The sequence below is a fragment of the Poecilia reticulata genome, chromosome 16 (genome assembly GCF_904066995.2).
Source record: "Poecilia reticulata chromosome 16, P_reticulata-male-v2, whole genome shotgun sequence".
NCBI lineage: Eukaryota > Metazoa > Chordata > Actinopteri > Cyprinodontiformes > Poeciliidae > Poecilia > Poecilia reticulata.
In genome coordinates this window covers 4215707-4241437 of record NC_088845.1, presented here as the reverse complement: position 1 = coordinate 4241437, position 25731 = coordinate 4215707, and the positions used below count along the sequence as shown (strand labels likewise).

At 34.7% G+C, this 25731-nt stretch overlaps 5 long non-coding RNA genes across 7 annotated transcripts; all 5 read right to left on the bottom strand.

Moving 5' to 3' along the window:
• Positions 1-3906: 3906 nt before the first annotated feature.
• On the bottom strand, positions 3907-5066 carry LOC145547632 (uncharacterized). The gene is made up of 3 exons (XR_014083921.1): positions 4987-5066; positions 4748-4860; positions 3907-4673 (listed from the first exon to the last, which is right to left on the bottom strand). It is a non-coding gene; the product is annotated as an uncharacterized LOC145547632 (long non-coding RNA).
• Positions 5067-13392: 8326 nt separating this feature from the next.
• Positions 13393-13793, bottom strand: LOC145547631 (uncharacterized). Its single transcript, XR_014083920.1, has 2 exons — positions 13679-13793; positions 13393-13603 (listed from the first exon to the last, which is right to left on the bottom strand). It is a non-coding gene; the product is annotated as an uncharacterized LOC145547631 (long non-coding RNA).
• A 123-nt stretch (positions 13794-13916) lies between these two features.
• On the bottom strand, positions 13917-15901 carry LOC145547630 (uncharacterized). Its single transcript, XR_014083919.1, has 4 exons — positions 15836-15901; positions 14739-14840; positions 14198-14526; positions 13917-14084 (listed from the first exon to the last, which is right to left on the bottom strand). It is a non-coding gene; the product is annotated as an uncharacterized LOC145547630 (long non-coding RNA).
• Positions 15902-16029: 128 nt separating this feature from the next.
• Positions 16030-17092, bottom strand: LOC145547633 (uncharacterized). 2 transcript variants are annotated; one of them, XR_014083924.1, is made up of 3 exons: positions 16965-17092; positions 16449-16508; positions 16030-16111 (listed from the first exon to the last, which is right to left on the bottom strand). It is a non-coding gene; the product is annotated as an uncharacterized LOC145547633 (long non-coding RNA). The 2 variants fall into 2 exon arrangements; XR_014083923.1 differs by having other exon boundaries at positions 16040-16102.
• A 6460-nt stretch (positions 17093-23552) lies between these two features.
• On the bottom strand, positions 23553-25500 carry LOC145547749 (uncharacterized). 2 transcript variants are annotated; one of them, XR_014084057.1, is made up of 2 exons: positions 25455-25500; positions 23553-23798 (listed from the first exon to the last, which is right to left on the bottom strand). It is a non-coding gene; the product is annotated as an uncharacterized LOC145547749 (long non-coding RNA). The 2 variants fall into 2 exon arrangements; XR_014084056.1 differs by lacking the exon at positions 25455-25500 and adding an exon at positions 24501-24612.
• Positions 25501-25731: the final 231 nt, after the last annotated feature.

The window sequence follows — 25731 nt, the reverse complement described above, 5'->3', positions numbered from 1 at the left end:
TTGCTAAAACTATTACATCCTGACAGTATAACATGAAAGATTATCTGTGAAAATAAATCTCCTGTGGTGCTACTGCCATCTGCAGAAATACACCGTTAGGTCAGAAACAGCCAATCAGAATCTTAGCGCTGCTTATTTTCCTCTCTGTTTCCAGTCAACAAAAAAAGAAAACTGAAAATACTTAATAAAAAAAACATTATTTGTTCAATTTTGTTCTTCACAGTTTGTTGCATTCTGCCATTTCTTACACCTTCCTTTTGTTTTAAGCATAAAGGTAACCATAAAGTTGTATCCATCTCCTTTTTAGTGTTAGTCTGTAGATGGCAGTGTTACCTTCAGAGCTGCATAAAGACAATTACAAAGTCGGCCTTCTATCAACTGAAGAACATTTCTAGAATTAGAGGACTGGTGATCTAGATAAACTCATCCATGTGTTTTTCTTTAGTTGTATTGATTACTGCAACAGTGTCTTTGCAGGTCTGCTTAAAAACTCAGAAAGTTTCAGCTGCACATCACCTCATCCTGTTCTAAAGTCACTGAGCTGTCTCCCTGTTTTTTTTTTAAAGAGAATAGACTTCAAAATACTGATGTCAGTTTATAAATCACTTAACAGCTTAGCACCACAATACATTAAAGATCTGTTGTTGTACCAACCGTCTAGACCCCTCAGATCTTCTGGTTCTGGTCTGATCTGCATCTCCAGAACAAGAACCAAATGAGGAGAAGCAGCATTCAGCTTCTATGCACCACAAATCTGGAACAAACTTCCAGAAAACTGAAAAACAGCTGAAATACTGAGTTCCTTAAATCTAGACTAAAACTCCAACTGCTTATAGTTGCTTTTGAAGCATCATAAATTAAACATTAATCTACATTCGAATGTGTGATGGCGTCACTTGGCTAAATATCTTTCAATTGTCTCAAACATTAACCGGAGATGCACATTTATTTTGAAAAGAGAGCGCCATAACTTGTGCTGTCATGCACATTAAAATCTAGTGCAGGCTGGCTTTACTTCCATATCCGAAGAGGCGGCTAAGTTTATCCCACTGATAGATGGGGTCTCCAATGCTGGCTGTCGGCTTCTAAACACTTCTGATAATGCTGACATTACTGTAGGAGCGCTAACGATGTCATTTAAAATATTCGTTGCCTCTGTGAGTCGCTGACGCTCAGATATTTTTCTGTCCATTAAAACCCGCCTACTCCTGCCTGGGGTCCAATCAGAAACTGAAATTTTAAGTTAACTTCTGTTGCAATGAATGTGAAAATGTGAATGTGAGAGAGTTTGATAGTGAATGTGAGAGAATTTGATAGTGAATGTGAGAGAGTTTGATAGTGAATGTGAGAGAGTTTGATAGTGAATGTGAGAGAGTTTGATAGTGAATGTGAGAGAGTTTGATAGTGAATGTGAGAGAGTTTGACAGTGAATGTGAGAGAGTTTGACAGTGAATGTAAGAGAGTTTGACTGTGAATGTGAGAGAGTTTGACAGTGAATGTGAGAGAGTTTGATAGTTAATGTGAGAGAGTTTGATAGTGAATGTGAGAGAGTTTGATAGTGAATGTGAGAGAGTTTGATAGTGAATGTGAGAGAGTTTGATAGTGAATGTGAGAGAGTTTGATAGTGAATGTGAGAGAGTTTGTAAGCTTTGGTCCATGAACCCTCTCATAGGGGAGGGTGGAACACCATCCCACCACACTAACACCACATAATACTAACAATAATTGCAATTTAATTAGTAAAATACCATTTACTTAAAATTAACATGACTTGAACTAGTCTAATTAGTAGTTTTATATACTTGGAGTCTTTAACTTAGAACAGTGTTTCTCAACCTTTTTCAGGCCAGCGCCCCCCTAGCCTTTATCCAGGTCCCTCACCGCCCCCACCAAAGAATTTGTAGACTACTTGCACTGACAATTATTTTATTATTAATGTTACTATCATTATTGTAGATGTTTTGAATTGGCGCACCGATTATGTTTTCCCGTACACTTCAGCTCGCCTTACGCTCCTTCACCTTGCGCACATAACGGGGTAAATGTAGCAAGTTTTGCCCTAAACGTATCAGCGTCTAGAGGAGAGGGGTTGGGGGGAGGCGTATGTTTCTATGCTCATTCGTGGGGGTGGGGGCGCCGATTTGCCGATTTACGTCTTCGTATCCACCTGAATAATGTGTAGTTGCACCCCTGCCCATGGCACTTCAACAATATCATTTTACCTTTTATCTGGAAATAGTGTCTGTTTATTCTTGCCATACAGTCTCTGTATTAATTATTGCTCGAAAGGTCTTGCCATACCAGTTTATTTCTCTGTATTTACTTTAGTTTCTTAGTTTATTCTTGCATTTTGTTCTTCATTCATTTCCATTTAGTTTCCTTCGATTAGTATTATCCTCTCGTGGTTTATTGCTATGTCCACTTTAGTTTCTTTCCTGTTGCTAGATTTATTTTATCGTTTATTGACCATCAGTAATATTCATTCATCACCTGCTGGGCCACCTAATCGTCACGTGTTTCACATCATGTGTTGATTTTTCACTGTTCAGCGACGGATTCTTTGTTTTTATGCCATAATTCACATCTGGGGTACCGCCCACGTTGAGAACCGCTAACTTAGACCAAACGGTAATATCAGTTAGTTAAGTATAATCAAAAGCAGCATAACATTAATTAGAAAATGTTTGGAATGAATATGTTTATATTGAAAATTCTCAGGAATGTTATGTGTTTTATTGTTAAAACCTGCTTTGATCTAGGATGCAGAAGTTCTGAACCACTGTGCGTACCAGGCTTCATGTCAATTTAAAATTACTGCACTGATCTGTATTTGTAGGAATTTGCCCGGCAGGGAAATAAAATAGGGATAAGACAGGTTAACTTTTAGTTGAACTGTCGTAAAAGACTAGAGGCTTTGTTCCAACCAGGAATTAGGAGTAACATCACATTTCAAAGTGGCATGAGTAGAGCTTACTCTAAATGACCTTTGGTCTCTCTTGTCTAGATAGAGAAGCGCCGTAGCCCTGAAATCAAACAGCTCTCAGAAGGTAATAAAACTGCTTTGGATGTCCCAAACTTAGTAATTTGATAGTTCTATCCCTATAAAGAGAACAACACGAATTAATCACATAATTGCATAAATTAAAACAAAGGAAAACCACTTTTGAATAAAAGTAATGGCCGCAGAGGAATGAATCAGATTTACTATTTGCAGCTGCATGGTAATATCCAAAAAACGCGTTTTTGCCTTTTTCCTGTTTCTCTATTTCCTACTTTTCTATTCGTCTCAGGTAAATAAATGCCTGTTTTAGTGTGTTTGAAGTGTCTGTGTTGTCAATGTGATTTTATACTTTTAAATGTTAGAACAAACTCTGAAAATGTATGAGGTGGAGCTCTGATTGTTAACTCTGTGTGGTTTTTGTTTTCACACATGGCATCATTGAATCTGGGAGGATAAGAGGAGCAGAGAAAAACAGTTTCTGCCTTCACTGAGAGCATGAGAGGAAAAAAGAGGAAAAAGTTCAAGGGAACATGATAACTTAAAGATTCAATTCCAAACTCAGGTTGTTTGCTTTAGCATGAAGAGATTTATTGTCATCTTTGTGGAGTACTTAATATAAATATATATAAGAAATATAACAAATGTTTGATAAACTATATGATAGAAAAAAAATGAAGATTTTTTTTTATTCTCATCTTTAAAAATAACAATTGTGTTATCCTGTGTAATAGATTGCACTTCTGTAATCAAATCAAATCAAATCAATTTTATTTGTATAGGACATTTCAGCAGCAAGAAATTTCAAAGTGCTTTACATAATTAAAATAAAATTAAAACAGAATAAACAGTGAGAAAGAGATTTTGAAAAAGATAAAAAAAGATAAAAAGATAAAAACATTATTAAAAGTAAAGATAAAACATTAAAAACATAGATCCACATGAGGACTTGCCCTTATGGGGTCTCCTCGAACAGAGTTTTAGCAGAGCGACATCTTACGTGGATTCTCAAACCTAAGACATCAAAACCCTAATTTAGCCATAAGCAACTCTAAACAGGTGGGTTTTAATTTGAGATTTAAAGGCACCCAGTGTTTCAGCTGTTTTACAGTTTTCTGGAAGTTTGTTCCAAATTTGTGGTGCATAGAAACTGAATGCTGCTTCTCCTCATTTGGTTCTGGTTCTGGGGATGCAGAGCAGAAGCAGAACCAGAAGATCTGAGGGGTCTAGACGCTTATACACAAGTTATGTAATAGTTATATACACAAATTATCTTAGCTATTGAAGAATGTTGACAGGCAGTGTGAATCCTAAAATCCTGCTGAATCCTAAGTTCCTTCAAAAATCATCAATAAAAACTTCAGCAACCATAAAAGTCATTTTGTCTGACTTTTGAATCTGTTGATACAACTTCAGACAAATGATCAGAAAAACATAAGAAACTTTTAAAGCCTTTTAAAAAGAACTTACTAAAACTAAACCAGAAAATTGCATAAGTCTTATATAAGGTTTTCCCAACAGCCTGTCAAAAACCTGAACATTTCATGTTTAAACAGATAAAGCCTTCTTCTCACAGATCCAGGCGTTTCTTTCAGTACAGCTCACTGATGTCCATTCTCGGGTCTGGAGAGAAGTTACACATTGACCATCAACAGGTTGCTGCTGTATCCAGGCTCTAAGGAAAAACATCAGTTAAATCCAGGCAGATAGATTTGTTATATACAAAGTTTAAGAAATAATGTCTCTCACAGATCGGTCAGTTCACTTCCATCGAGCCATTTCCATTTCCCTCCTACAGCTCTGAGACCAATCCAGTATCCTTTAATGTAATCTGCAATAGGACTTTGTGTTTTGACAAAATCCTGAGGAATTAGAACAGATAATTATTTTTATATGCTGACTGAATCACTGAACACTCTAAATTATCGAGGCTACAATTTTCTCAGTCGGTTTACATTTTTAATCCATTAAAATTGTTCTTCCATTACCTTTTCTGCTTTGTCAGACACAACAGTCAGATCTGAATTCTTTGTTTTGCAGTTTTCTCGTGCTCCTTCCCAGTTTGTTTGATAAGGAAGTTCAGCATTATTATAAGCATAACAGCTGGAAAGTTGGTAATTCCATCCATTCTGGCAAGAAGTGCAGCTTCTCACTTAAATAAAAATGTTCCATTAATAAATATGTTTATTACTATTTATTTTTTGAACATAATTTAGTTCAGCACAAACTGTTTGTCTAAAATATGAACATACCACCATTCTTTGTAGGACAGTATTGATCAATGCTCCACTGAGCTCGACTGACATTGAGCTCATTTGAATTTTCCGCCATGTTTTCTATTATTTCTATGAGGTCTTTCCTTTGTTCCTTCAGTTCCTCATTAAGCGACGTCAGGTTGTGGTTCTCTGCAGTCAGCATGGTGATGTTGTTTTTTAAGGCCATAGAAACCAAAGTCAGGTTGTCATTGTCTGAACTGAGTTTGTTGTTGAGGTCAGTCAGGATAAGATTCTCCTGCAGGAGAACTGTTTGTGTTGATTTCAGCTGGTTCAGTTCATTTACGCTCTCACGAACTGTTGCAAATACAAAGTAAAAATTGTAACGTTAATTTCTTGTTTGTATTGTAAATTTGAATCTTTCTGTACCACTTTAGGATAAACAAACTTTAGAAAAGTACAACAAAATATGCTGCTTCTAAAAGTTATGACTAACTGAAATAAGTACACAATCTCAGTTAGCTAATTGAACTAAAACATTCATTGCAATTAAATTTTTGTATTTTTCTTTGTCAAAGAATGAACTCTGTAACATATTAACAAATTGAGATTGTGAGATTCAAAAGAAATAAACAAATTTATGGCATTCTTATATGAATATACTCACAATAAACACAGACTCCAATGATGATCAGCATCAAAATGACACAGAGAGTCCCAAAGCAGCAGGCCAGAAGATAAGAGTGATTTCTTTCTGTTGGCTTGTCTGATTTTATTCCTACAGAGATTAAAACAACAAAGACTGATGATAAAATTGTGCAAATTGGAATTATGAAAATGTATTTGCATAATGGAAACACGCCACTTTGGAAAAAACAAACAAAAAACCCTCATGTTTTTCAATAATAAGTTTTTGTGCTAGAATGAGATGATTTTTCATCCTTATAGGAATTTGTGTATTTTGCAAACCTGAAATTGAAACAATTTTTTTTGCATCATGATAGTTTGCATACAGCAATCTGCTTATTTGCAGGAACTGGCCAGCTTGGACAATGTGGATAAATCAACCCTGGAACTGAATACACATACTGAAAATATAATGCAATGTATGCCCAGAGAGAGGAAGGAGAAAATTAATAACAGAGCCAAAAAAGGAAGTACTAAGAAAGGCAAAGAGAATAACATTACACTAAAGAGAAATAATTCATATCACAAAGGGCAAAATCAATTTATACAGGAAGTTAAACACAATGGAATAAACTGGTTAGAACAATAAATAAATGATCCAAACAGAAACACAATATTCAAAAACTTCAAACCCCTAAATAAACATGATCTGACTTTTCTATTCCTGCTGCCTGGAAACTCAATTTATCAGGATGAGAAAAACTGTGAAGGGTAAAACCTTAAAGTAAAGCTTTAACTTACAGAGATGTGTATATAAACTGTAAACTAGTTTGTTTTAAATGATAACTTCTATGACATTTTCTTCTTTTGTTTTTAAACTTACCAGTTGTGTCCAGAGTTTGGTAAACTCCATTCTGTGCTGGTATTTCAGCATACTCAGCATTATCCGGTTTATCTGGAAAGGTTGAAATATGAAGTTGTTTCACAACAACTTTAAAAGCCAGCTATGACAAAACTTTAATAGTCTGTCTTTTGGTAAACAATATGCAGTTAAAGAATTTGAAATTTGAGCAATGCTTGGATTATTTGTCTTTATAAATCAGTGAACTAAGAGGGAAAAATCAGAATCATCATATTTTCAAGTACATGGATGAAAATTTGTTGTTCTTTTTAGTAATAAAGTAGCTTTAGACAAATTGTTGGCATTTTATTACTACATGAGGATTTGAATTGACCTTCTGGAAAAATGATTCAGATTTATTTCTTTTACCATATTGGAGATTTATTTCCTCCCCTCAGAACAACATGTTTACAGTCAGACAGAAAACTTTTAGTCACAAAAACATTTGAAATCTTCCCAATTTTACGGATGAAAAATGTTCCCACGAGTTTATGAAGAGTAATTATTCTAGCAACAACAAACTATGTGTCTGTTTGTTTTTCTTTTTTTGTTCTGTTTTTACATTTGACCTTGAAATACTTCATGCTTTATTTTTACTTACACTGAGCTGGTTCTTTATTCTTCTCGTTTTCGTACTCGCTGTCATTCTCATATTTAGCTGGAGGGTTAGAAGATCAGTGAGTTTTACACAACTTAGTGATTAAAAAACACATTATTTATAATTATAGTGAAATATGGTAATGTCTTTTAAAAAGATATAAAACATATTCACTTTAACACATTTATTTTATTATTATTTTTAATTAGCCATCAGACCTCATTCAAAATACCTTTGGATAATAAAGTAATTTTGATTAGTTTTTAAGAAATTCAAATTGAACCTGAACATAATTTCAATCAATCAATACATTTTTATTTTATAGCACATTTCAGCAGCAAGTGCTTTACATCATAACAAACACAAAAACACAAAGTAATGCAACATAAAATCAACAATCAAAACATTACATAAAGTCAAGAATCATCATTAAATCCATAATTTATTACATTTCAAATTCAACTCTAATCAGGTGGGTTTTTAGTCTAGATTTAGGAAATCAGTGTTTTGGCTGTTTTTCAGTTTCTGGTAGTTTGTTCCAGATTTGTGGTGCATAGAAGCTGAATGCTGCTTCTCCATGTTTGGTTCTGGTTCTGGGGATGCAGAGCAGACCAGAACCAGAAGATCCAAGAGGTTTGGAAGGTTGCTATGACGACAGCAGACCTCTAATGTATTGTGGCGTTAAGCCGTTCAGTGATTTATAAACTAACAACAGTATTTTATAGTTTATTCTCTGAGCTACAGGGAGCCAGTGTAGTGACTTTAAAACTGGTGTGATGTGCTCTAACTTCCTGGTTTTAGTGAGAACATGAGCAGCAGCATCTGGATCAGCTGCAGCTGTTTGATTTTTTAGACAGACCTGTGAAGACGCTGTTGCAGTAATCAATGTGACTAAAGATAAACAAGTTTCTCTAGATCTCACTGAGACATCAGTCCTCTAATCTTAATCCTCTTTGTAACTGTCTTAATGTCCCAAAATCTGACACAGGTAATATGCAAACTAGTTTGCTTTAAATGATAACTTCTATGACATTTTGAGAACAAAATGTCTATGAACATTTTGTCTATGTTCATAGACATTTTGTTCATAGATATGAACTCACTAAATTTAAAACAAATCTATATAACAGGTCATTTAAAACTTTCACACAATTGATGATAAATGGTTGGTAGTTCTAAACAAATGCAGAAGATGGGCAGAAATAGTTCCCTTATTTGGAAACATTTCTGACATCAGCGCAATTATCCCATAAGTAAAGATGCAGAGTGAGTTGCTTTGTAGATACAGAAGAAGATGAGCTTACCTTCTGATTTGGGCCGTTTGCTGCTTTTGATAACTACTGGACCAGCTCCTTTCTCTGCCATCTCTGCAGGTTGAATCTGAGTCGTACGGCAGGTCACCCCTCAAAGAGCGATTTATGAAGAAGTTTATGTTTCCTATGTGGCTGGTCTGTTTTTTTTACTCTTGATTTGCATACTTCTGCTTCTGCTCTTTGCTTCAATGCCAGTCGCAGTTGGAAATTTGCTCATTGGACTCAAAGGACTGTGTTTTCCAAGTATATAGTGTGACTGCATAGCACAATTAGTAACTATGTTAAACTCAGAGGTAAAAATGTGATATAGGCTAAAGTTAAAATAAATGTTACTTTTTAATTTAACACCTTGAAATTGGGCCTCTGTCTCTTCAGACTGAAGTGTTTCTGAAGCTTCATTCACCAATATAAATATTTATACTGAATACATTTATCAATTTTAGTGAAGAATTGTTTGTTCAGACCAAGACAAAGTGTCTCATTCACTATTCAGAATGTCTCTGGACATGTTTGATCAGACTGAAATGTATTTTGGCTAAATAATCCGAATGCATGGTTTATATTTAAAATAGTTCTAATAAACAACGCATTCAGTAAATTAATAGATTTTGTTGTGTGTTTACGTGCAAAAGGTTTTCTTTAGAATAGAAGAACTGATGATAAGAAAAGTAATAAAATTTCCCTATAAACACAGAACAGCAGTGTGTTCATTCTGAGTCCTCTAGGAGCCCAGAGCAGACCCACGCCAGGTAACCGGCAGGAAGTTACCTGAAAAAATAAGAGAGAAGCTGTTTTCTACAAAATGTAATTTTAATCTTTTATCTTTGTCTTGATATTTTCATGGGTTCCTATTCTCCCTGTAAAAAGTTAGAACAATCAAAACAATGTATGAGGAAAATGAGTAGAAACAAAAATAAAACAAGATAGAAGTTATATCCTCCATATGTAAGAATATAAGAACATAAAATGATCACAATGACTTTATTTTCTTGACATAGAAACAAGAATTTCATGAATGTTCAGAAAATATCTCATCTGTGGGTAAAAACATGTTGGTTTAGTTTGAGGAACAGACATTATCTTAAAAAGACAAATGTGAGAAAATAAAGGCAAATTAATTGAAACGGATGTTTTTTTTTTATTAAGAACAACAATGTTAAAACAATCTCGTGTATCAAAACATTTAACATGATAAATCACTGAACATTTAAAAAATAAATAAAAACAAAAAATCTATATCATGTGTCCAATCTTTTTTGAAGGAAAAATGCAGGACTTGAACAAAAATATTCTAATGTAATTAATGACCACCAGAAAACCAGAATCACATCTGTCCTCAGCCTCTTTTTAATTCATCTGAAAATCTAATTTATTAGACCCAGGAACAAACTGGGGAATTCCATGAAATATGTTAATAAATAAATTTTGAGAGCTTCGAATCAAAGTGTCTTTCTAAAATTTTCAGCTGCAGGTTGAATAAAGGTGGGATGCATTAATGCAGCCACTAAGAGAAGTTACACATTGACCATCAGTCTCAGGCTGCTGCTGCTTCCAGGCTCTAAGAAAAAAACATCAAATCAAGGCTGATAGATCTTTTTACACACAGTTTAAAAGATAATGTGTCTCTCACTGATTGGTCAGATCACTTCCATCGTTCCATTTCCCTTCAACAGCTCTGAGACCAATCCAGTAACCTTTAATGCTATCAACCCAAAATTTACCTTCAAGAAATGGCTGTGGAGAATAAAATTAAAAGCTTTAAACCTTGTCATTTTTGCAGGAGGTGGTTAGTGATCTAAAACCAACAAGTTCTCCAGATAATGTAATTTATCTCACTGTAGGTCCTTCAGTTCTTGGTCTTGTTAACAGCAGTCTATCTTCAGATGTAGTTCCTGAAACTCTGAGACTTGCAGTTGTCTCAAATCAAGAAACCTGTACCACAAATTGCATTGGAAGACATTTTACTGTAAGGTGAGTGGGGCAGGACCTAGTTAGTGAGAAACTGGTTTTGTTAAACACATTAAATACAAATTATGTCTGTGACTATTAGATGAAAAGCAAACATATCTTTTCATTTTCTGCAGCAACATGAACCCAACAAATCCTCAGTTTCTGTTAATCTGATCATTTGTTGGGTTGGGTTTTAGTTTTCTTCACTTTTTTGGTTCATTAGACTTTGGTTTGCTTTGCTTCATTTGACCCTGAAGAGTTTTTCATATGAAATGATAGGAATATTAATACCAAACTGTGGAATTAAAATGCCACTGTTTAGCTGATTTGTACAGTTTGTCTTTGTTTTATTCACAATAAATAATTTCAAAACAAGCACATACATTGTAATATGATACATAATTTCAACATTTAAAAATATCCAATTATTTTATTACCCCAGTATTTTTTTAAAGTTCTGCAGCGCCCCCTGCTGGTGAAACATTATTAACCCTGAAGCAATTATCTACAGAAACAGGAAGTACATCAACCCTCAGTCTCTTTTCATGAATCTGAATATATCATGTGAAATTGACACAAATAGTTTAAGTCTTTTAAAGTTGTACAATAAAAATTATTTTGTGCCACTTAAAGATACTATTTCTAAATTCTGGTGTCGTCCTCAGAGTAGTGATTATTTTCAGTGAAGGTTGGATACACCCACGACGCAACTTTACACCTTAAATGATTTCAATAGCTGCATAAATTATAAGAAACAATCAAGCTAAATAAAAAGTGTGATACTAGATGATATCCAAGTCATGATGTGGTTTCTAAATGCAACCTGAAGAAACTTTAAAGTCTTTAGTTCTGAATGGACCGAGTAGAAACACAGAAGGTTTCCTTAAGGATCAGGAAGTAACAATGTGTGAATAATGTGTCTTTGCTTTGAACATCTGGTAGAGTTAAGAGTCTTTTGGAGTAAAAATATTTGTGGAATTCTCTAATTTTCTAGTAAGAATTTGTATCCAGGGAGTATTCTCAGAACTTCACATTTTTCTTATTTTGCCTGGTCACAGGCAAAATAAGAAGAAATGTTTGCTTGGTAAAAAAGATGATGAACCTTTGAACAACATCCTGGCCCTGATAGTGACACATATGATGATAATCATACAGTTCCTGTCGACATGCAGTCAAAGAAATTCAAGGTCAGCACAGTCAAGGGTGCAAGATGTGATTCACTGACAGTGAGCGATAACCAATGAGTAATAGTGAACTGAAATCCTCCAACAGGGTTTTGCACTTATTTTCAGCACTAACTCAAACCTGCTGCAGCAGAAGAGCTAAGAGTCACATTTAAAACCACAGAACTGGTGCACAGTTTGAAATCGTGGATATTTCAGTGGAACATGAACTCAGTGGAGAGACACCAGGATAAATAAAATAAAAAATACAATAAAAAAGAGGAAACGACACATTAGGGCAAATGGCAACATTCAGCAAAAAAAAGTTCAAAACAAAGACATGAGTGAAGGCGATGAATTCAGGGCCATAAAACCGTGTTGATCAGCCTCAAGGCAGATGTCCAGTCAAGATGCTGCTATTGAGGCATGATGTCCTTGGGAAAGCTCAGCTCCACAGCTGCATGGATAACAGGAGAGGGTGAGGTGGGAAGGAGCGTTATGTTTACATATCTTCAAGGAGATTGGAAATATGCTGCCCTTCCAAGGCCACATGGGGAAAGCCAATTCAGATACAGATTGCCTTAGGTTGGGTAGGTTATAAATGATAAAATCTTTCCTAAAGTCTCTCGGATACATCTCAGTTCCCAATTATCCAAATTAGTTTGGCCGTTTCACTGAGCCACAACTAGAACCTTCTCCAAGATTGATTCCATCCAGTTAGTGAGTTTTAGAGTCCTCAGCTGGGCTGCGAATTTCAGCAAGACTCGCATACAACTTGCATCTCTCTCCACACCAACAGTCAGAGTGTTCGCTAGTTCGGCCAAGTCTGTCACAAATTTGTCGAAAAGCCAGGAATCCGCAAGCCATAAACAGCAGAAATCCTGAAATCATGAATAAATCCAGTGTGAATCTCGTTGGGTGTGTCCTGGCAGGACAAGATGGCTCTCCTGTGCCAAGTCTTCTCATTGAGAAAATTTGACCAATTGCATTGAGAGATCGGTTGACCAGATCCATAATTTGCAGATTTGAAGGATGTGCAAAGAAAACCTCCAAAAATATAGAAAAATACAGAAGCAAAAACAGAGCAAGCAGGGCAGGCAAGGGCAGGAAGGGAGCAGAGGAAAAAGTGTCAGGTTTCACAGAGAAAAAAGAAAAAAAAGAGGAAAAAGTTCAAGGGAACATGATAATTTAAAGATTCACTTCCAAACTCAGGTTGGTCGCTTTAATATGAAGATATTTATTGTCATCTTTGTGGAGTTCTTAATATAAATATAAATAAGACCTCACACATGTTTGAGAAGCTATATGATTGAAAAACATAGAAGCATTTTTTAAATTCTCATCTTTAAAAATAACAATTGTGTTACCCTGTGTAATAGATTGCACAAAATAACTTCTGTAATAGTTTTATACACAAATTATCTTAACTATTGAAGAAGATTCACAGGCAGTGTGAATCCTAAAATCCTGCTGAAACCATAAAGTTCCTTCAAAAACCATCAGTAAAAACTTCAGCCACCATAAAAGTCATTTTGTCTGAGTTTGAATCTGTTGATAAACTTTAAATTTACAACTTCAGACAAATCATCAGAAAAACATATAAAACATGTAAAGCCTTTTAAAAAGAGCTTATAAAAGAACTAAACCAGAAAATTACATAAGTCTTAAATAAGGTTTTCCCAACAGCCTGTCAAAAACCTGAACATTTCATGTTTAAACAGATAAAGCCTTCTTCTCACAGATCCAGGCGTTTCTTTCAGTACAGCTCACTGATGTCCATTCTCGGGTATTGAGAGAAGTTACACATTGACCATCAACAGGCTGCTGCTGTATCCAGGCTCTAAGGAAAAACATCAGTTAAATCCAGGCTGGTAGATTTTGTTTCATACAAAGTTTAAGAAATAATGTCTCTCACTGATTGGTCAGATCACTTCCATCGAGCCATTTCCATTTCCCTCCTTCAGCTCTGAGACCAATCCAGTATCCATTAATGCCTGATCCAGAAGGACTTAGTGTTTGGACATAATCCTGAGGAATTAGAACAGATAATTCTGTTTATATGTTGACTGAAAACTGACTAAACACTCTAAATTATTGAGGCTGTGATTTTCTCAGTCAGTTTACATTTTTAATCCATTAAAATTGTTCTTCCATTACCTTTTCTGCATTGTTAGACACAACAGTCAGATCTGAATTCATCTTTTTGCAGTTTTCTCGTGCTCCTTCCCAGTTTGTTTGACCAGAAGGTGGAGCATCATTATAAGCATAACAGCTGGAAAGTTGGTATCTCCATCCATCCTGGCAAGAAGTGCAGCTTCTCACTTAAATAAAAATGTTCCATTAATAAATATGTTTACATAATATTATTATTAGTTATCTTTTGACCATAATAATGTAGTTCAGCACAAACTGTTTGTCTAAAATATGAACATACCACCACTGTTTTTAGGACAGTATTGATCAATGCTCCACTGAGCTCGGCTGACATTGAGCTCATTCCAGGTTTCTATTATTTCTGTGAGGTTTTTCCTTTGTTCCTTCAGCTCCTCATTAAGAGACGTCAGGTTGTGGTTCTCTGCAGTCAGCATAGTGATGTTGTTTTTTAAGATGGTAGAAAACGTGGTCAGGTTGTCAAACTGAATCATTAGATTTTATAATCTGAACTGAGTTTGTTGTTGAGGTTGGTCAGGTTCTGGTTCTCCTCCAGCAGAACTTGCTGGGATGATTTCAGCTGGTTCAGCTGGCTGGCAGTGCTCAGACGAACTGTTGCAACAGAAATTAAAAATTGCTTTATCAAAAAACACAAACATAAATGTAAATTTTTCATTTTCATTTTAATTTGTTGCTTGTGTTTAGAACTGAATTACATTTTCTATTTAACTTTAGGATAAACAAATGTTTTGTCTTTAGATATTATTAGAAAACTGTATCTAAGGTTGTTTATTGGTCACATCATTCAATCCATTCTTACTCACAATAAACACAGACTCCAATGACGCAGAGCACCAACATGACACAGAGAGTCCCAAAGCAGCAACACAGCTGCTGATAGCGGCAAAATCTTTCTGCTTCCTTGACTGGTAGAAATAATAAACAAAAAAGGAACTTTAAAACCAGGAACAAAACTTTTCTTCCCCTGTTTGTCTGTAGTAAATATAAATATAATCTTTTTGCTTCAACATCAAGAAGAAAAAGATTGTCTTTTATATCAATAATAATTGGAGTCATACTGGGTAGATTTTATTCTAACTGAGTTTTCAGCCTTTTCAATGCCAGATGAAGATCATGCACTGATCTCAACCATTTTGTGAAACACTGCCCCCTATCACTGCAACACGGTACTTTCTGATTCACCCTGTTCATTTTTACTCTGGATTTCTGACCAATCAGAATCATTAAATAAATTTGACTATGGAATCTCAGCACATATAATCAAATAAACTAATCACCTCCATCAGTGTGTTGTCCATGTACTTTAACAAGCATTGCATAAATTGTGTAAATTTGACCATATTTATAGAACAGTAGTGGAAATTTGAATTTTCTCTCATAATTATTTGTATTTTGCTTGTCATATTGACACATCACTACTTAATCTTTAGCTCCTCCCACAGATTAAAATAAGGACTTTTGCTACAACAAAGCCTTACTATTACATCTTATTAGCTTAAACATGAACCTGTTGGAAATGTAAATAATTTTAGGCAGTAATAATATTTGCAGATGTAATGATACTTTATTGTATGACTGGACACTTATGTAGAATTTCTGAAGAATAATCTATATCATGCAACATAACACATAAATGAGAAATAGGTTCAATCAATTTGTATCATTCTAAAAAAACAAACAAAAAACTGGAATCATGTAAGTGTTCTTAAGGAAACCACATATCTAACTTTTAGTAAAAATGCACTCAGGCTTGTAGCAAATCCATATGAAATGGGTAAGAAAAAAACCCCAGCTGAGTTGGCTTCCAGCTCCATTTTCTCATTTAAAGATATTTAACAAAAATTACAAACCTGTTTCTAATTTTATCATAATATTTTTTTTCTCAATCTTATAAACTTACCAATTGTGTCATGAGTTTTCTGAACACTCTCATTTTGATTCTCCACTTCAAATGTTACCATTTTTTAACTGAAATGAAATTTTAAGTTGTTTTATAACACAATAACAAACCCCATTTCCTTTACAAATACATGTAAAATAAACTACAAAACATTTTCTCATTCAATGAAAACTTTAATAATATATTTTCCTTTTTTTATAAACGTACCTGTTTCGTCATGTGTTTGTTGAAAACTTTGATTCTGCTTCTCCACTTCAGCTTCTTTCTCTGTTGCAGCTAAAAAGATTGAAATCTTGATTTATAACAAGACAGTTCTAAGAATTGATTTGCTGAAACTAAAACTTATCATTCAAGAGAATTTCTATTTCACAAAAGATAAAAACCTTTACAGTTTTAATCTTTTGACCTGATCTTTTTCAGGTAAGGAAATTCAGTTTGTTTCATGGGACACCATTTTCCTCAGGTATAAAGAAAGTGATATAAAGTTATTGAGTGCGTCAGATTTCAGCGTTGCTTTGCTTATTCATCTTCTTAATGTAACAATGTGTTTAACCACATAAAGGAGAAAGAAAAACATGTACTCTGCTTAAGGATGTGGATCTATTTTACTTACCCTGAGCTGGTTCTTTGTTCACCTTCACTTCATCATACACAGTCTCATTCTCTTGCTTCACTGAAAAGTCAGAAGATTCATGAGTTTAACAGGATTTAGTGTTTAAAATGTACATGATATAGAGAACAAGACATATGTATAATGTAATTCATTATGAATAAATTAATTATATTATCTCTCCTACCAACTGAGCTGCTGCTGCCATGTCAAACATTTTAATAAGTGACATGCTGTCATTCTGTAAAAGTTTATGCTTCATATGTTTTAAACCAAAATAGTAGACATAATCATGTTTTTTTTTTAGTTTAGCAACCCAGTAAAATATAAGTGTAAAATGTAATTTAAAACTTGATAAATTTTATTTAAAAAATCATAAAATTTTTGTTAGTAGATCTGAGGCCAAAAATAACTTTTTGCTTGGAAAGACTTTTAAGTCACCACAATTATCACATATGCAAAGACTGAGACTGAGTACATGTGTAGAATATATGTCATGTATGCAGAAGATGAACTTACCTATTGGTTGAAGCTGTGTCTTACTTTTTATAACCACTGAAGCATAGCAAACATCCTGCTCTGCCATATCTGCAGCCTAAATGTTGACTTAGTGCCGACTTGTTGACTGAAAAGGTTTCTTTGTGTTAGTTCTGCCTTTTATTCTTCTTGATTTACATACTTCTGCTTTGCGGAAGTATGTAAATCAATGTAAATCAATACTTCTGAGAATCGTGTTAGTTCTGTGTTTTTGTAACTATTATGTGTTTTTGTAACTATTTAACTCTTGTAGAACAAATCTTTGATCTCAAGGAGTTTTATTCTGGTCAAATAAAGGTTGGAAAACTGAACTTTGACCAGTGTCTTTTTTGTTGTTTTTTTGTTTAGTTTTGTTTTAGTGGCTGTTTTTTTTTTCTTAGTTAAAGATAATTTAAGTATGCAGTAATCTCCAGTAAATTAGAATATATAAATCTGTCCAAATGAGTCTTGATGTTATGGAAAGTACATTATATACTTGTTTGTTTTCAAAAATCATCTGTTTATTGTTAATCAATAAAATGTGTTTCGATTGGTGATAGACCTACAGAAATAAATGGACTTTTCAATAATTATCTGATTTATTGAATGATTCTGTAGTTGATGAAAACATGATGATTTGAGACATGAAAAATTTGATGTCTCTTTAGTTAATAGAATACTAACTTGTACTTTGTGAAAATGTCTCAAAGATTTAAGTTATAACATTTGTTTTCAAATACTGATTTGCTTATTAAATAGTTGGTGTCCAGCTTAGTTTTATTAGGATTAAAGTTTCATTTGCCATCATCATGTAATATTAGTAAAATGCTGCTTTACTAAAATGGATGGTATCAGTAACCAGAGTAATGATACTAGTGAAATTATTTCTGTTTTTCATACTTGAAGAAAACACTTTGATGCAGAGCTCTTTATCATATATGTATATATGATCTTACTATGGGCATAATTGATATTCGTATAAAGAGTATATTTCATAAAACAATAAAGACATATCTCATAGATTTTCTTTGAGAATCTCTTCAAGATGAGAATAACACCTAGTCGTCTCTCTGAATCTTCAGACATGGAGAAAATGTTTAGAGGGAGCTGAAGCTGTGCATTGGCTCCAAAACCTGAAATATCTGAACAAAATTTGTGGGCCAAACTCTCCATTCCAGGAAATACTTAAACATCAGTTGTTGCAAAGATAATTATTGCACCTGACTTTGTCCCCTTTAGCTTAAGGCCTTCTGAAGGCAACTGGCTGACTGGATTTTATTTACAGCTCTCAGAGTAAAGGGGGCTGAATACAAATGCATACAAAATTTACAGATTTGTGTTTAGTAAATGTGTAAATGTGTCGTTTACACGGTTCTGTTGGCTCAGAACCAGGCATTGCTTCTTGTTGATCTGTCCAATACATCGAACAGAAAACAAAAAACCTCTTAGGTGTGAATAAGTTTTTAATGAATTTTATGTCTGAGCATTTCACTCACTATTTTATTTAGAGTGACTACATTTTCTGTGAACAACTGATCTGTTTAGAATAATTTAAAACTTCCCCAAACAACTTCTGTGAAATCCAAAAGCAGGACTTTAATGATTAATGTTACACATTAAATTGTGGAAGTGATAGAATTAACCAGATCATATTTTGATGAAGTTGTAAAAAAAAGACAATTAAATAACAAACAGTTAGGTGTTACAGATGCTTTAGACTGGATCCACTTCCATTTTGATGAAGTGGTTCTGACAGAATTTCCTCTCATGCTCTGGAACTGGTTTAATATTAACAGTTTGTGTTTCAATTGTTTGTTCTGTCGGCTCATTGACATTTACATGTTCAAAATAAAAAGTTGAATAAATAAATCATCTTTACAAACTCATACAGATGCACCATGTTGTGGCTGCATCATAATCTGATATTAAAAGAAGACATCCAATCAATGGATCACTCAGTGCTTGTAGTCCAGATCAAATCCCTGAAACAGCATAACATTCATGAAAGGAAGTTATGATGTTACAACTATCCATATTGTTTTTTCTGTTCTCTGATTTATAGAACAGGAATCTGCTTTTAAATCAAATTAAAGGTAAGGACAGGGCCTACAGCACAGTGAGAGGCTGTTGGTGTCCCCGCTAAATCCGGAATATACCCGATTTGGTTTGTCTTGGAGTTTTTATCGCAACCTGTGTGGTTTTTCCTGTCTGGGAACGAGAACAACCTGCTGAATGTGACGGGTAACCAATCAAAAAGTGCGGTGACGTAAGAACAGAGGGGAATCCCAAACAGCTGACATATCGCGCAACTGAATCCGGTGGATATCTCATTATCTCTTAAAATGACTCCACAAATTATTACTGTTGCTTCTACATCGTCATCCGTGTTTGGTTATTCTAAATTCCCGCTATGTTGGGGGTTTTACTGGATTATCCTCTGGAAACGGGATGTTCGTGACTGGAATCGGTTCGTGTTGCTCCTGCCTTGGACACATGAACCGATCGAACCTGTTGGACTTCTATCAGCTCAGAGGTTTGGAGAATCGTCCGACAATTCTTAAATCTTTCTGTCTAAACCAGACTTAAGACTCACAAGCTCTACTCATCTCCTCTCGACCACTGCCCAAACGCTCTGACTCTGGTCGCTATGGTAATGTTTATATATCCCTTCAAAATAAGATACAGATGTGCCACAAAAACAAACATTTTACTTTCGTAAAAATTTTAACTCACGATAATGACTAATCGGAGCCCTGAGCTTGTTTCTCTGCAACGAGTCGGTCCCATCTGGGAGTGATGGGAGACAATGACACCCGAAGTGTTGCTTATATCCACAGCCTGCTTGGTCTTTATGTGGTGAAGCAGCTTGAAGCTTCATTGCCTCATTAGCAGCCGGTCGCCGCATGTTACGCATAGTGGTTTGTAATGTGGGACTCACCTACCGGTCCGGGATAAATCCATTCTCCTGTCTCTTCTCTGGGCCTTGTCCCCTTTGCAAAGAAACTTTCCAAAGACATTTGATCTGTTTCTTACTCATTTTGCTGCTTGTGGGCTCAGTGTTGGCGGGCAAGTAACCGAGAGAATCCGGTTAAAGGTTTTTCAAAATAAAAGATCCTCCAGACTCAAATAATACACAAAACGGAAATATTTCACTATTTCTTGCGTGGCCCAGTACCAATTTGTCCACGGACCGGTACCGGTCCACGGACTGGGGGTTGGGGACCACTGATCTAGAGAAACTCATCCATGTGTTTTTCTTTAGTTGCATTGATTAGTGCAACAGTGTCTTCACAGGTCTGCCTAAAAACTGTTTCAGCTGCACATCACCTGATCCAGTTCTAAAGTCACTGAACTGGCTCCCTGTAGCTCAGAGAATAGACTTTAAAATACTGATGTTAGTTTATAAATCACTGAACAGCTTAGCACCACAATACATTAAAGATCTGTTGTCGTATCAACCTTTCAGACCTCTCAGGTCATCTGGTTCTGGTCTGCTCTGCATCTCCAGAACCAAACACGGAGAAGCAGCTTTCAGCTTCTATGCACCACAAATCTGTAACAAACTTCTAGAAAACTGTAAAACAGCTGAAATACTGAGTTCCTTAAATCTAGACTAAAACTCCACGGTTTAGTTGCTTTTGAAACATTTTAAATTAAACATTAATCTACATTCGAATGTGTGATGGCGTCACTTGGCTAAATATGTTTCAATTGTTGACTGTGTGTTTTATAACTTTGTTTTTTATGTTTTAATGAAGCAACGCACTTTGAACTGCCTTGTTGTTGAAATCTGCTATGCAAATAAACTTGATAAGTCTGTCTGACATGGAAACTGACACTCCTTTGTCACTCTATCTATCTTGTAAAAAAACACTTGTAAATTAGTCTATGTGTTGTGTTTGTTTAAAGTCCGACACGGACGGTTCTTCATGTTGTGATCTGGCCATTGCTACACAGCCCACAACACCACAATGTGTCAGGAGCTTCTTAGGCTGCTGCATTTCTGTTTTCCAGCTATACATTGACATAAACAACAGCAGAAACTTGCAGGAATTCAGGAGAACAAAGATCGACTTCCAGACCAAGATAATTTCCTTTAAGTGATTCTTGAGAATAGGGACAAAACAGGTCCTATGGATAAAGCACAAAATTTGAATAAAATATACACAAAATATAATTTTTTCAAATATCTGACTAAACTAACCTGGGTCATATGAGCACAACAATGTATATTTTCCAGTTATTTGCTGAATATTTTTTTTTATTTTAAACATTGTAGTCGGTGGATGATGCCTGTAAAAGCCCTTGTCCAGGAGCAGAACTCAATACATTATAATAGTTTAAAACAATTAAAGAAATACTAAAATTATATATTATGACAAGTAAGTATAAGTAGTCATATAAATAATTATAAAAGTATCAATAAATTGAATTAAAAATTATTTTTATATATTTTCCAACTTCATTGAAATTTGTCCCTAGTTTTTGTCAACACCGTCAGAAGTGAAAAGAATGTAAAAAAAATCAGGCATTATTGGGGGGCACCAGAACTTCTGAGGACCCCAAGACCTCTTCCTGTCTCTTCCAGTTTTTTCATTTTATTTCTAAGTTGTTTGTCAGAACCATGATGTGTCAACACCATAACTGACAATTTACAAAACTTTGATGAAATTTTGTGAAATAAAAACTTAATTTTAGTACATTATAAAGATTTCATGGACCTGATGAGCTACAATATGGCCTCCTTCAGAATAACATCATATAAATTGAGGTAGTTTGGCTTTTTGTCAACTCCGTCAGATGTCAACTCCATCAGAGTTTTTCTGACTCTTTCAGTGAAATTGATGTAAAATCTCACTTAAATGTGCAATTAATTAATTTAATGTATTTTACATAAATTGCATTACTTCACATGTATCAAGATTTTCATTTTACTCACTAGTTTGTCACCACCTTCAGTTCTGTGTCAACTCCGTCAGATGGACTTTTTGTTGTTTTTTGTTTTAAATAATATTTATTTTGTTTCTTGAGAAGCATTTGTCTGCAAAATGAGTAAAAATATCACTACTAGGGTCATTAAAAATTATTTTTTATTTATTTTTGTCAGATGGTGATGACAAAGTTCTGGGTCAGGTTGATTAATTTTTTTTTTTTTTTTAAATGTTGCAACTGGGAGCCTGTACTTTAGCATCTTTACATTTCCAAAACATTATTTGTCATATTTGCGTACATAAGGTTGAGAAATAACAAAAAAATATGGGAAAATTAAAACCCATTTTGTCCCTATTCTCAAGAATCACTGTAATATAAACAGAATTATGATCATCTTTGTGCAGCTAAGAAACAAAATCAGTCCTGATGAACAATGTGACATGAAAAAATGACAGACATTTTTATTCCTTACGACATATTTAAATAAATAACTGCATCTAAATATGTATAATTATGATCTTAACCATTACAGAAATATACACAGGGGGTATCCTAATATTGTGTTTATAATATGAAATTGCTTCAAAAAATATTATTGAAAACTTCAGCAAACATTTTACCAAACGATTGCAGTAGTAATTAATAAACTGTAAATATTGAACCTCAGAAAAATCAAATGAAACATATTCGAAACTTTTAGACTTTTTGTATGAACTGCTGGTGTGAGACACATCAGTAGTTCTTGGGTTTTAATCAATTTCAGTTTATTTTTATTTCGATATTATGAGTACAAATAATCTATATCGTGTGTAAGAAATGTGACAAAAAATTATATATGTTTGTTTCTATAAGGTTTCTTAAACAACCTCCAAAGATCAGAATCCTTCATGTTTAAACAGATAAAGCCTTCTTCTCACAGATCCATGAGTTCTTGTCACTACATATTGATGTATTCCAACCTCGGCCATTAAGAGAAGTTAGACAGTAACCATCAATGGCAGGCTGCTGCTGTGTCCAGGTTCTAAGAAAGAACAAGAAAAACATCAGTTACATCATGGCTGATTGATTTGTTTTCTACTATATTTAAAAAATAATGTCTCACTGATCAGTCAGATCACTTCCATTGATCCATTTCCATTTCCCTCCTACAGCTCTGAGACCAATCCAGTATCCATTCGTGAGACTTGAACCATGACTGATTGAATTGACATAATCCTGAGAATAATGGAAAATCAGACCAATTTAAGCTTTTCCCAATTCTCTGTCTTTACATTCATTGAAAATTAATTGAGCACTGAGAAATATTAAAAATAAACTTGTTTTAGTCAGTGGACATTTCAATTCATTAAAGCTGTTCCACAGTTATTCAATTACCTTTTCATCCTGATTAGACACAACAGTCAGGTCTGAATTTTTTCTTCTGCAGTCGTCTCGTGCTTCTACCCATGTTTTCTGATTAGGGGGTTTATAGTCAACATATGCATAACAGCTGGACATGTGGTCATTCCAGCCATCCTGGCAAGAACGGCAACTTCTTCCTGAAATAAAAGTGTTTAAAAAATAAACCTGACACCATAATATTATTAGTTAAGTTTGAAGATAATATTGTAGTTCCACACAAACTGTTTGTCTAAGATCTCAACATACCACCATTCTTTGTAGGACAGTATTGATCAATGCTCCACTGAGCTCGACTGACATTGAGCTCATTCCAGGTTTCCTCCATGTTTTTTATCAGTTCTGTGAGGTTTTGCCTTTCTTCCTTCAGCTTCTCATTGAAAAACGTCACATTTTCATAATCTGAACTGAGTTTGTTGTTGAGGTAAGTCAGATTCTTAATTTTCTCCAGGAAATCCTTTTGGTTTGATTTCAGCTGGTTCAGCTCACTTGCTGCACTCTCACGAACTGTTACAACTACAAAATAAAAAAGAAGCTTCATTAAAAACAAACAAAAACAACTGATAATGCAACTTTAATTTCTTCTTTGTATTATATACTTGAGTCTTTTTGTACCACCTTACGATAAACATACTTTAGAAAAAAATACAATAAAACATGCTGCTTCGTAAAGTTATGGCTAACTGAAATAAGTACTCAATCTATCCATCCATTTTCTTTACACTCTTGTCCCTTGGTGGGTCGGGAGGGTTGCTGGTGCCCATCACCAGCTAACGTTCCGGGTGAGAGGCAGGGTCACCCTGGACAGGTCGCCAGTCTGTCGCAGGGCAACACAGAGACACACAGGACAAACAACCATGCACACACACACTCACACCTCAATCATGTTTTTGGACTGTGGGAGCAAACCGGAGTACCCGGAGAAAACCCACGCATGCACGGGGAGAACATGCAAACTCCATGCAGAAAGACTGGGTCTGGGAATCGGACCCAGAACCTTCTTGCTGCAAGGCAACAGCTCTACCAACTGCACCACTGTGCAGCCCAAGTACTCAATCTCAGTTAGCTAATTGAACTAAACAATGTATTCCAATTAAATTTTTGTATTTTTCTTTGTCAAAGAATGAACTCTGTAACATATTAACAAATTGAGATTGTGAGAGATTCAAAATAAATAAATTTATGACATTCTTACATTAAAATACTCACAGTAAACACAGACTCCAGTAATGATCATCACTAAAATGACACACAGAGTCCCAAAACAGCAAGCCAGCAGCTGATAAGAGCAATTTCTCTCTGCTGCCTTGTCTGATTGTAGTTCTACAGAGATTTAAACAACAAAGATTGACAACAAAATTGTGCAAATTGGAATTATGAAAAAAAAATGTTTAATGGAAACACGCCAAATTTTTTAAAAACCTCACGTTTTTCAGTCGTACAAAATCTGTGTTCTTTGCAAAACTGCGATGTGAACAGGTTTGTCGAGTCATGCCAGCTTGTACACAGTAATGTGTTTATTTGTAGGCACTGGCCTCCTTGGACAATGAGAAACTGGTTCCATCAGAGGACAATGAGAAACTGGACAATGAGATGCGATGCTGCTCTCACAGCATCGCACAGCCCATCAAAAGTTGAGTTCATCATTTGAAAGATTCATACATCTTCTGTAAAACTGCAAACTCCCTTTTCCCCAAAACAAGAACAAGATACATGAGCTGGAAATAATTAAACACCGGAGCTCAATACAAATACTGAAAACATCATGCAGTGTATGCCCATGTAGAAGTAGACAAAGAAAAGGAAGTGCTAACGATGGGGAAGAGCATAAACTAACCTAAGACTGAACAACCCATAATAGAAAAAGCAAAATGAACTGATACATGAACTAATACAAATGAATTAACTAGATGGCTAAAATAATTAATAAGTGATCAAAACAGAAACACAATATTTAAAAAGTTAAAACCCTTACATATAACATAATCTTACTATTCTATTCCTGCTGCCTGGTAATGTAATTTATCCCAATGAGAAAAACTGAAAGGTAAAGCCTTAGCAACCCCATATCCTTAACATGTAGAGATGTGTACATAAACTGCAAACTAGTTTGTTTTAAATTATAACTTCTATGACATTTTCTTCTTTTGTTTTTAAACTTACCAGTTGTGTCCAGAGTTTGGTAAACTCCATTCTGTGCTGGTATTTCAGCATACTCAGCATTATCCTGTTTATCTGGAAAGGTTGAAATATGAAGTTGTTTCACAACAACTTTAAAAGCCAGCTATGACAAAACTTTAATATTTTGTCTTTTGGTAAACAATATGCAGTTAAAAAATCTTAAATTTGAGCAATGCTTGGATTATTTGTCTTGATAGATCAGTGAACTAAGAGGGAAAGAAAAATCTAAATCACATTTTCAAGTACATGGAGGAAAATT